At 40.4% G+C, this 12,607-nt stretch overlaps 1 protein-coding gene across 10 annotated transcripts in view; it reads right to left on the bottom strand.

The window, feature by feature from the left end:
- Nucleotides 1–12,607, bottom strand: part of RBMS3 (RNA binding motif single stranded interacting protein 3) — a 1,620,164-nt gene that overhangs the window by 951,296 nt on the left and 656,261 nt on the right. The gene's annotated exons all lie outside the window — the stretch shown is intronic.

Here is a 12,607-nt window from a genome sequence, read left to right as displayed (position 1 = left end):
GCAACTGTTTACTGCTGTATCATTTTCAGGACCAAGCCTGTGGATTCAGGAAACTAACCAGATTCCAACAGCTAGGTTCCAAACAAGTGGGCCACCTCTTCTGACAGCTGCGACCACACAGCAGCCAAGCTTGCTTGTGCTCAGACTCTCCTCCCTAGACGAGGAAGAAATGGTCTCCATGCTGCCTTCATCAAGCCTGCCAAAAGCTAAGAGCTCAACATCAATAGGTCGTGCCAATGGCTGACCCACTTATGTGTGCTGGACTTATAACTCTTTTCGTTAAAGCTCTGGCCGGCGCCGCGGCTCACTAGGCTAATCCTCCGCCTTGTGGTGCCGGCACACCGGGTTCTAGTCCCCGTCGGGGCGCCGGATTCTGTCCCGGTTGCCCCTCTTCCAGGCCAGCTCTCTGCTGTGGCCCGGGAGTGCAGTGGAGGATGGCCCAGGTGCTTGGGCCCTGCACCTGCATGGGAGACCAGGAGAAGCACCTGGCTCTGGCTTTGGATCAGCGCAGTGCGCCGGCCACAGCGCGCCAGCCGTGGCGGCCATTGAAGGGTGAACCAACGGCAAAAGGAAGACCTTTCTCTCTGTCTCTCTCTCTCTCACTGTCCACTCTGCCTGTCAAAAAAAAAAAAAAAAAAAAAAAAAAAAAAAAAAAAAAAAAAAAACTCTGTGCTGTCTTCTTTTTCTTTTAATAAAATACAAAACGTGCTGTAAGGCACATTTCCAGTTTTAAATATTTGTTATCAGTTCCTTAGCTTTTCTCATTTCCTTTCCTGTTTCTTTTCCTTTTCTTGTATTTTGTGTGCACACACACGTGTGTGGTAAAAACCATTACTAACCCAGGGAATTTATTCTTGGTATTCTCATATACATAATAAGAGATATAATGAAATCATAGACGAAGGTAACAGTGAAATATACAAAGTAAATTAAATTATATAGATTGCAATTAATATGACTTGAATTTGAAATCTTTAAAAATTGGGCTAATAAGGTATCTTGCAAACAATTTGAGATTCAGGCATTAATTTTATAACTTCTTATTGCTGTTCCACATTTTTGTTTCAGTCATCTGAACCCCTTTCAGTAGAAAATAGAGATGTGAACCCAAGAATGAGGGGTGAAAAGTTCAGTGCTGAAAATACCTTCTTTGTCACTGCTCTTAGCATTCTTACCAACTGACTTTCTTTAACCTGACAAAGAACTAGCTTTACAAAAGTGAGTCACATTTGTATTTTCCCTCACGCAAATATTCAATTTGTAAATTCATAAATTCCAACAAATTATTCAGGCCCTTCCCAAAAATGTTTTTCATATTTCATGAAAGAGTCAGGAGCATATAATATCGTTTAAGTATGATGTTAAAGGAGATGGCACTTAAATAGTTCTTGCTTCAAATTAGGTCTCAGTAATGGAAACAACTGAAGTCTTTGACACAATTTGGATATTACAATAATGAAATAGACTTCCACTAAATATTAGTTTATTTTCAAAGAATGTCGTAATAATATGAGTAGGAGGCTCATAATTAAAAAAGTCTTCTTTTGAAGCTCATTTCCAGTAGAATGAATAAGGTAGTTAAACTCAATTCATAAATGAATGAATGATAAAGCAATCAGGCAGCCATCTAAACCAAGGAGCCCATGACAAAGCTACTAGCCAAGGGGTTCTCTGCTGAGGGCAATTTTGCCTGCAAGGGACATTGGAAATTCGGCTGGAGACAGTTGTGATTGTCACTCTTAGAGAGGGGGATGCTACTGGCCTCTAGTGGGTGGAAGGCAGGGATGCTTCCAGACACCCTACTGTGTACAAGACAGCTCTGTACAACCAAGAATTATCTGCATCAAAATGTCAATAATGGCACAGTCGAGAAACCCTGCCCTAACCCTACTATCCTTAATCTTTGGAGGTTGTCACACCCTACCACTTCAATATACGTTTAAACATGTTGCATGGCCTGTATTTCTCCTATAAACAGAGACAAACACACATTAATTTTTTTTTTTTTTTAGCATTTCTGTAACACCCGTTAATAGAACCAGCAGCACTGCTGAGCGTTGCATAAGTGAGAGTGTGGTTTAATGATCCTAACTTAGGGCTGACCCAGTTAAATGGAGATGCTTTGGCATTGCTCAAAGAATTTGGAAGGGCGGTATTTTATTTCTCATTCCACTGCCAGTTCCTCAAAAGCCTTTCAAAAAAAGACTTCAAGTTTAGAATACACAAGATTATAATCACTTAAAATTAAAAAAAAAAAAAAAACCTAGTATTCACCTTTAAGCAGAGAAAGAGCACTTTATGGAGGAAAAACATTCTTTGACTTTTGATCTTATCTTCGTGGGGAATTTTCCATGTCCTAAAATCTGGGGTTGAAGTAACATATTAGGTTAGCTAAATATAACTTAATATTAGCTTCAAAAGTACAGAAGACAACAAAGGACCAGCGAACATATTCTTGACCTGGGCTATCTACTGGAGGACTACTCAGAGCTCTTAGCAATGATAATGCACACTCTGGCTCTTCAGGGGCAGACCATATGCCATAGGATCTCCTAAATTAATTTCCCTACTAGCTGATTACATTGTATGGAAAGAGAGTTCCATGGAGTGGATGTGGAAAACAAAGGAATGGTAAACATAGCCTCTTCCCAATCACTGTGGTTAGGATATGGGTTGAATGTGTCCTGCCAGGATTAAGGTGTTGAAGTTTAACCCTCATTGTGAATTAATTAGAGGTTGGAAACTTAGCTGGACTGTGGTGTTTAGAGATGTGTCCTCTGGGAGGTGAGTAGGATTAGGTAAGATTATCAAAGTGCAGCACCCATGATTGAATATCGATGAGAACGAGAGACCAAAAGACACATACATGCTCTCTGTCTCTTGCTGTGCTGTATCCTACACCATGACTCTGCCAGCAAGAAGGCCATCACCAGTTGTTGGTCTCCTGCTTTGGATCTGAACTGTGCAACAAAAGAAGTCTCTTTTCTTTATAAAGTTACTCAGCCTCAGGTACTCCACTGTAGTAACAGAAAATGAACTGACGTATCAATGGACTCGCTCTCCATGTGGAATGAAAGCAGAGTGCTTAGCTAGCTTATCGGGTGGATCTTCTAACTAGCTTGTCTCTGATTTAACTGGACCCCGCCAGGCCCTAAGCAATGCAGCTCATCAGCTTGTTCTAACAGATAGGGATCATTCTGTCATTCTTTAAGAGCCTAAACTAGAGAGGCAACTGAACACATTTCTTGGAATACAATGCATCCCAGGCACTACAAAGCTGGTGATTTGCTGTTTCCTCTTTTTTTTTTTTTTTAAGGAACATTTCAAGTATACTGCTCAAAATAATGGGCACAATAATGATAAAGATCTTCAGTATTCAAAAAGGATTAATTCATGCATTGTTTGAAATGTATTGTCTTACTTATACAACAATATTGTTTGTGTACTTTTGGGCACATTTTCAGTTACAGTGAAGGTTTTATTTTGATTCACTCACATTCTCTTCCCTGGATCTCCTTATCAAAGAGTAAGCATTTAGTGGGAGGCTATTCATATTTCAGTGTTAGAGTTCTTTCTTAGGGAGGCAGTGGGCCTATAGTAGATTTGAATTCATAACCTCATTTTATTTAACACAAAGTTTGTAGTGAGTGAACCAACCACATACAGAAATGTCACAATACTGGGTTACATTGTTCTCTTTTGAAAGCAAGAGAGACAGAGAACAATCTTTCATCTGCTGGTCCACGTTCTAAATGCCTACAACAGCCACAGCCTAGAGCCCAGAACTCCATCCACGTTTCCCACATGGATAGCAAGGACCCAAGCACTTGGGTCATCACCTGCTTCCTCCCAGGGTGAGAATTATCAGGAAGTTGGAATCGGAAGCAGAACCAGGGTTCAAACCCAGGCGCTCTGGTATGGGATGAAGGTGTCCCAAGCAGTATTTTAACCACTATGTCAAATATTTTCACATATTTTTTAAGTAATGCAGTTGTTTCTATCTTAACATGCATATAAAAATTAAAATGTGTCTACAAGTTTGAGGAAATACCAAAGGAGAAGTAGAAGGAGCAATGATTTACATTTAATTCATGACTTTTTCTCTTTGATCAAAATCCAAAAGAACTGAAATGTGGGCAAGTAGACGAACCCCCTTTTAAGAAGCTGACTGGTATTTAATTTTCAGCTTTATCAATGATAAAATTGTCTCCACTTTAGGCATTCTCCTTCTTTATTCTTTTTTCCACACATCCTTCATCATTCATTGCCTCGAAATTTGTTTGAACACTTGCCATTCATTCTACTTGGAGGAGTATAGTGACACTGGAAAACAATGGAAATGGCTCTGATATGTAATATTTTCATAGTGAATATGGGAGAGAAGAACCAAAACAACCACTTTAGGATGAAGAGATGTGGTGTAGCTTAATCAATGTCTCTAGTGCTTCCTTAAAGCCCTCCATTTCACATAATTCATGGGTTAGCAAACTGTAGCCTGAGGGCCAAATCCAGTGTACAGCCTGTTTTTATACTGGCTGCAAGCTAAAAATTATTTTGATATTGTTAAATGATTGAAAAAATCAAAAGAATAATAATATTTTGCAACATGAAAAATACAGGAACTCAAATTTCATACAGTAACTATAAAAAAGTTCTATGATAATACAGCTATGCCTATTCATTTATGTATTGCCTATGGCTGCTTTTATGCTGTAACAGTGGAGTTTAGTGATGGTAGCAGAGACTTTGCAGCCCACAAAAACTGAAATATTGTTCCCTGGCCCTTTAAAAAAGTCTTAACAACCTCTGCTCTAATTTCTCTGAGAAAATTGTTATTTGCAACCCTGTATCATCAAATTCTGCAATTTAAAATAATCAATAAAAGATGCCCATTTGTCTACCAACATATAAAATGGGCTAGAAAAATATAAATATCTTAATCTACATGCAAATATTCAAAATATGGATAAAGGGGGTTCATGATAGTGCTGGATGACTTTGTAGTGTGACTCTGGGGCAGAAAAATAAAAATATACCCAGGAATTATTAGACAATCCATCTATACACTCAGGTCAGCATTGTCAGGATCCAACCAAAATAATGTCTGGTTTATATGAAGAATTTCTAAAGAAGTAAGGGCAATGTGGAAAGCTAAAAACTAAGATAGATGGAAAAAGATGAAAGAAATCAGGAAAATTTAGTGAAGGGAGAGGAAAGCCAAGAGGTGATTTACTGCTAGACTTTGAGACATGAAGAAAGCAAGACAGAGACAATGATCTTGAGATATAGTTGAAGGCACTGAGTTTACACATTAGGAAAACTTTTCTTTCAAACCACGTTGTTAATCATGGAACTGTGTTATACCCACACAGAGAATTCTTTTTTTAAGCCCAGAGGTCTGAGAAAAACAAGACAAAACAAAATAACAACAAAGGAACAACATTCGCCCATGCTATCCCTCAAAGGAAAGTTGATTTAAGCAAATAAGCTCTATTAAGTGACCCTCAGGATGGGTGGCCTTTTGATTATTCTAACGTTTTTTGTGCAAATATCAAAATGTTAACAATTTTCGTTAGCAGTTAGGAGAAGGAAGTCCGAAGGGACGAGCACATGCATGAAGATTATTGCATTTGTCAATTGCTGCTATAATCGGGCTGGAGTCGGGTAAGAGCCCTCCAAAGTATGCCTGCTTCATGAGCTCTACACAACTCAGATTAAGATTCTTTATGCCAAAAGCAAAGCTTTCCAAGCAAGACTGATATTTTTGGCCCTGATTTATACTGATCAACAAGCATATGTCTGTAGGGATTAAATTAATTAGAGGAGATTTGCTGGATAATGTTCAAAGACAATAAAATTCCTGAAGGTTTATAGGCCATACAAGTTGGAGCACAAAATGGTACACCTTGGGGGAGGATTAAGAGGAACAAATTTGGTGCCGAAAGGACTGTCATTTTCTATTCTGATGCAAAAGGGGGGCTATGCTTCAACAGGTTTCCAACCAGAGAACTAAGGCAACTTCTATGAAGTCATATAATTTGGGAAGTAAATCCTGAAAAGATAAACTTAGGCAAGAAAACTAGAATTACATGAAGAAGCATAAAGTATAAAAGACAAACAACCTATTAAAAAGGTTTTGTAAGTGGCCAAGCAAGAGGACAATAAGAAGTTATTTTCCATTATTTCTATATTATGAAAATGAGAGTAATTGGCTAATTAAGCCATAGAATAAATTTACAAATCAAGTGGGTTGTGACACATTTGGTAAACTATGATGAAAGCCGTGAGTTTATTTAAAATAGGGTTATTTTCAAGTAGGATAACTGTATGGGGTGGTCTCCCCTTCAAAAGGCGGGACACAAGTTGACAAGATTTATTCTAATCTCACACAACCTAACGAGTAGGTCAACCAGATGGTTGTCTGTGCTCTACAACTTAAAGGTTATCCAAAGAAACATTTGCATGAAGGCATCGTCAAGCTTCTGTCCCTCTTCCATTAGAATCAATCAGGGAAGGACCCTTAAACCTGTTTTCTAATCAAGTTCCCAGATTATGTTCCCACTGCTTGCTGACCCAAAGATCACCTACAAGACCCACTGATATAAACCCATCTCCTCTTCTTTATCACACAAACTTTGTTACTGAACTAACTCCTGGTCTGCCACTCCTGAATGTGATCATTTGTACATTATACTTAACTGACATCCTCTGTAATACATATCAAAGTGGTTATTAACTGTATAAGAACAAAAAGTTTTCTCAAAAGAGACACAAAAAAGTCAATTTGTCCAAGTTATGAAAATCATGATTATAAAGAACATTCATTTGGCTAAGAACTAAAAGTTAACACTCTACCAGATCTTTCCCATCCATTTCCTAGTATCACAAATTCAATGAAAAAGAAACAAAGCTATTTTAGATTCCAACTGGTATCTTGGAGCCTTTCACAGACAATGCAAAGAAAACTGGAGATGTATTGATAAAAATGAGTAGGAAGGCTGATCTGAGAGACTAATAATCTTAGAAATGGGAAACGCAAGGGAGTCATGAAGACCTTGAAGCTATCAAACTGTATATGTGGGGAAGTAACTATTTCAAATGCTATTTCCCCCAGAGTTTCCATATACTCAATTTAAAATACAGTCGTTTATCCTACATTCATAATGTGCTATCTCCAGGGGTCCTTTGTCTAGTCAATATTTCAGGACTAGCCAAGAGGCATACTTTTACAGAAAACATACATTCTAAAACTATTTTGAATCAATTGTGTATATATAATAGCTTTACATGATTCCATTACTGGGAACTTTTTAGTCAAAATAACTTACAGTGAATCATATAAATGTTCTCTCTCTCTCCCCTCCTTCCTTCCTCCCTCCCTCCCTCCCTCTTTCCTTCCTCCCTCCTTCCTTTCCTCTCTCCTTCCTTCCTTCCTTCCTTCCTTCCTTCCTCTCTCTCTCTTTCTTTCTTTCTCTCTCTCTCTTTCTTCCTTTCTTCCTCTCCTCTCCTCTCCACTCCTCTCCTCTCCCCTCCCCTCCTCTCCCCTCCTCTCCTCTCCTCTCCTCTCTCACTCTGTCTCTCTCTCCCTCTCTCTCTAGCAGAGAAGTGAGAAACTGACAGAGCTGCCTTCTGCTGGTTTCTCCCCAAACGCCCACAGCGTGGGCTGGAACTGGGATGTGGGACACAATCCATGTCTCTCACATCTGTTGAGAGGACCCAACTGCTTGAGCTATGACCTAGGGTGTACACAAGCAGTACCCTAGAATGCAGAGTGCAGCCCGCATTTTACCTCAAGTACTCTGTTGTGGGGTGTGAATTTCTTAATTACTAGCCAAACACCCACCTCATGCATTCCTTTTTTATTTTAAATAATTTAACTCTATTCAACAATAATAAATTTTAGTTTTGATGTAACAAAGTTGGTATATGAGGAACTGAGACAAAACAGCTTAATTTTCCTTCAGAAGTCAATCCTTTCTTTCATAGAGCTTGGTTCTTTATCGTTTATATCACTTGAAGATACAAAAAAAAAGCGGGGGGAAGAAGGGAGGGAGGGAGGAAAGTAGCAAGGGAGAAAATTTATTTCTCTATTCAAATGTAAAATAATTTAAAAATCTGTACTCTGAGATTGATCTGTGAAGGTTCATCCTAATAACTTCAAAGCTACAAACTGGAAAGTGCACAAATAAAGTTGTACAAAATATGCAATATGTACAGTGCCCTACAAGTCTTATCAATTAGTTACTATTGAGTGAATTTTAGTCAGTTATATAGGAATGAGAAATTTTAGGATAAATGAGTTATTATTATCTTGATGGATTCAAAGCATCCAACCTCAAGTTTCTATACACATATGTATATTACCGATGACCCAAATGCTTCAGAATCCAGCTTTTAAAATATACTTAAATATACCACAGTTTCTTAATTATTAGTAACTGGAAAGAGGCATGGCAGGGTTCGAGTTTCTCTAATTTTTATAACTGTGCAGCACACCCACTTCAAAACATTATATACTCCTAGAAGTTTACTACTCTGCCGACTACAGAGTAGAACATCCCACACAAAGTGAAAACAGACAGGCAGATAGTAACACATGCCCTGTTGTGAAACGTGGTTGAGCGTGGAGCTCCATCTGTTCTCAGATTCAAAAAGTCTGGGGTTTTCTCAAAAGCACCACAAAAGATTTGTGTGTTGTATCAACAGAATGCACATATTTTATAAGCATCGGGCCAAATAATCATTTAAAAATAAATTCCCATCTTCACAACCAAGAATATTTAAACTTTCAGAGAGAATGCTTCAAGTTCTCACAAAATCTCACTGGCCCTTCATCTATCATCACTATTTATATTTTCGTATGCATCATTCATCTCATAAAAACAGAATAAAAAGAGAAGACTTGGTTTTCCCAATCTACAAGGATCTTTTCAGGACTTTGCCCTTGCAATGGTGGATTTCTCTGTAGTTTCCTTGCCAAACTCGTTTCAATCACTTTCTTGCAATTTTCTGCAAGAAAACACTGCAAGGCAAACATCAGTGATCTAACATCAGGCAAGCTTTCCTCCTTGATAATAAATATGTTAGTTTCGAGCAGGCTCACAAAGAATCCAGACAACTTCAATCTGGCCCTGTTCCAGGAGAGCAGCGTCTGTGTCGGCCAAAAGCTTCAGCTGTCTTTCAGATGTGTACTTCTATCTACCCCTACAGTCTGCAGCTTGAAATGGATGTGGTGGCCATTAAAGACCTGTCTCGGGGCACTGGTGCAAAACAGCTTTTCTAAGTACCATGTAGGGTCAACTGAGAACATCCTGTATTTACTGGGGATTGATCTTCTGAGATTGTGTGGCTAATGTCAGGGTAGACACCAGGGAGTTAACAAGACTTATAGGCCACTCTCTTTCAGGATTAATAGTCAGAATTATAGCAATAGTGTGAACAATCCGGAGTTTCTTTTTGGATCAAATTTACACACTGTCCCCAGGGGAGCTGAGGATGCCAGTGAAGGGCTGCACTAGCTGCTGCTTTTGTGTGAATTGCATCTTCTGGGGCTTAGCCAAAAGCCTAGGTATGAGGCATTTGGCCAATTTCCCCCAAATATACAGCAAACCTATTTAAGAAGAAATGACAGTGATTCTATGCCAACCCATAAACAGCTGTCTGGGAATAACAGGGGTTCCCTTAAGGTTTGATAACAGCCCTTGTAAAGCACAGGAGGGTGAGAACAACATTTGGGAGGAATCTCAGGAGGAGACAGCTCCTGCAGACTGACTCAAAGGTCCCAGTGCTTTGAAAGGGACCAGGTTAACAGGGAGAAACCATCCTTGAGTGATAATAGTACAGCACTGGAGTCTAAGTTAGCAGGTGGCCTAAAGCAGCAACAGACAAGGTGACTGCCACAATGGGCTTTTTCATCACAAGGCAGTGGAGTCCAAGAGGCACTGGGCTCAAGTAAGGGACCAATGGCCACTGAGGAACCAGGAGCCAGTGGTGACAGAATACCATAGACCATTAAGAATCATGTAAGAAATGGGGAGACATCAGAGTCGATTTGGACCTAAGGCTGGGTTGACAGTGAATTAAAATGAGCTGGAAGGGGAGTAAAATCAAAGTTAGAAGCAAGGCGAGGGGCCCCAAGCATACTTGAAGTTATGTTGTCTGAGTATCCAGAAACTCAAGGCTAAAATCATACATCTCAAATTCAAATGCCTGCAGGACCAGGCTGGTAACCTGAAGATAGGGATCTGGTGGCTGCGGATAAGACCCATGAACAAGCCCAGAGAGAATCTCATTCTGTTTGAAAGAACCTCTCTAACTTGTACTCCATTAATATATATGATACATACAGGCTCTATTTGCAAATGAAAATTGAAATATAAAAAAGAACCTCACATTACATTCTGCCAAGTGAATTTGTCTACTTTTTGTGTCCCAGGATAGGAAGATTACTGCTCGGCAGGAGGTCTGCTAGGGTAGGGTTACCTGCTTCGGGGGCAAGCAACAGAAGCCAGTACAATGTACAATGCATCAGGCCATTCACGTACCAGCTGAGGGCGCAGGTGTAGAAAATAAGACCTTTAAACAAGCACACATTTGTCTGTATTTGATGTGGCCTGCAGTTTATTCTGTAGCAGCATATTTAGCTCTAGTTAAGAGCTCTAAATTCAGGAAAGGGAACTCTGAAGATAAACTATGCAACATTTTAAATACATGGTAGCCTGGGAGGGTTGGACGTGGAGAAGATTGAGCCAAGAAACTGTTAGAGAATAATAGCACCGTAAGAGGAAGTCAGAAGTTAAGACAATGGTCACATTTCAGGAAAAATGGCAAATTCCATGTCACGAAACTGAAAGATACAGCAGGGAATCACGAAAGTATAGGAGGCGGCAATCAGGAATGAGCAGTAACACATTCTTAGAATAGCTTGTTACACAGAAGGCAGCACCCTGACTAAATATCCAGGTTAGAATTTCACTTCCATCACTAGCTGAGTTAATGTCTCTGTAGTTTGTATTTTTTTTTTCTCTGGCTCTCCTGAAAAATGACAGTGGTCATGCAATGGACTACGTCCCAGGACAGCTATGAGAGTGCGAGAGAATATTGAGCAATTCAGACCCCGCCTCGCTCACAGACATCTATGCGAAGCTACGCACAAGTGTGTCAGGCAGTTTACCCGCATTGTTTTATTTGCATGAACTTCTAAGACAGTATTTTTCCAAGATAATATTTTATAATGAGGTCCACACCCTATCAGGAACTTTCTAAGGACCACACGGTTCAGGCTGGTGGGGCTGGGCGGGGTCATCTCCACTGTCCTATCACCCACACTCAGCTCCAGGGCACAAGGTGCCCTGTGTCATTCCGAAGCCTGCCGGGCAACCTCCTCTACACTGGGGTTCGATTCCTAAATGCTTCATTTTTTTCTGAATACTTCCTACCTTTAGAAATTGACTCTGATAAATTACACTCAGCCTTGTTAGAAATTAGGCGACAGGGAGCAAAATAGCTTTTCCTCATAATTTGCAACACAGGTTTAAGTTATATCAGCTTTTAAAACAGCTATCAGGCCGGCGCCGCGGCTCACTAGGCTAATCCTCCGCCTTGCGGCGCCGGCACACCGGGTTCTAGTCCCGGTCGGGGCGCCGGATTCTGTCCCGGTTGCCCCTCTTCCAGGCCAGCTCTCTGCTGTGGCCCGGGAGTGCAGTGGAGGATGGCCCAGGTGCTTGGGCCCTGCACCCCATGGGAGACCAGGAAAAGCACCTGGCTCCTGGCTCCTGCCATCGGATCAGCGCGGTGCGCCGGCCGCAGCGTGCTGGCCGCGGCGGCCATTGGAGGGTGAACCAACGGCAAAGGAAGACCTTTCTCTCTGTCTCTCTCTCTCTCACTGTCCACTCTGCCTGTCAAAAATAAATAAATAAATAAATAAATAAATAAAAATAAAAAAAAAACAGCTATCAGAGAAATGCGAGCCTCTGTTAGGGAAGGAATGGATGCTGGGTGTTTGCGGAATCTGCTATCTTAACTATTGTGAGATAATGATACTGTCAGTATACTGATGTTTCTTGTGGAAACATGAGTCACTCCAAGCCGTGCATTAGAATAAAGGTCCACACATACACACACAAAAGGAGCAATAATGTCACATGAATGATTTTTTTTCAATAATTATAAGAAGCAAAGGATCAGATTTGCTTTTGTAGGCAAATAATGCGACAGCACTAATGTCACATTTGGAAACTCCACATTGCGACCCAGAAGTATTATGGACAAGGGATCTGGAAACATCTCAGGCCAGGGAGAATTGTGGATTCTTGGCCATTCGTGCTGAGCTTGGAATATTAGTGTCCCATTAAAGTTTCCCGAATCCTTTCCTCTAAGAACCTTTACAAGCACCCTGGGCAGGTCTTGTCCAGAGCCTTAGGATCAGAAAAAATCAGAAACAAAAGTGGGAAGCGAGAAATAAATACACAGTGAGAGAGAGAGGCGAGCAACTCTGTCAGGTTGTTTGAGGGTAAGCTTGGAAAGGCTGTTTAAAAACAGGAAGGAGAGAGAATGAGAGAAACAGAAAGAAGCAAGAGAGGCAGATGGAAAACTTAAACACACAGCC

The sequence above is a fragment of the Oryctolagus cuniculus genome, chromosome 4 (genome assembly GCF_051225735.1).
Source record: "Oryctolagus cuniculus isolate XC-2025 breed Fujian yellow rabbit chromosome 4, ASM5122573v1, whole genome shotgun sequence".
Taxonomy (NCBI): Eukaryota; Metazoa; Chordata; class Mammalia; order Lagomorpha; family Leporidae; genus Oryctolagus; species Oryctolagus cuniculus.
This window is presented reverse-complemented; position numbering and strand designations above follow the sequence as displayed.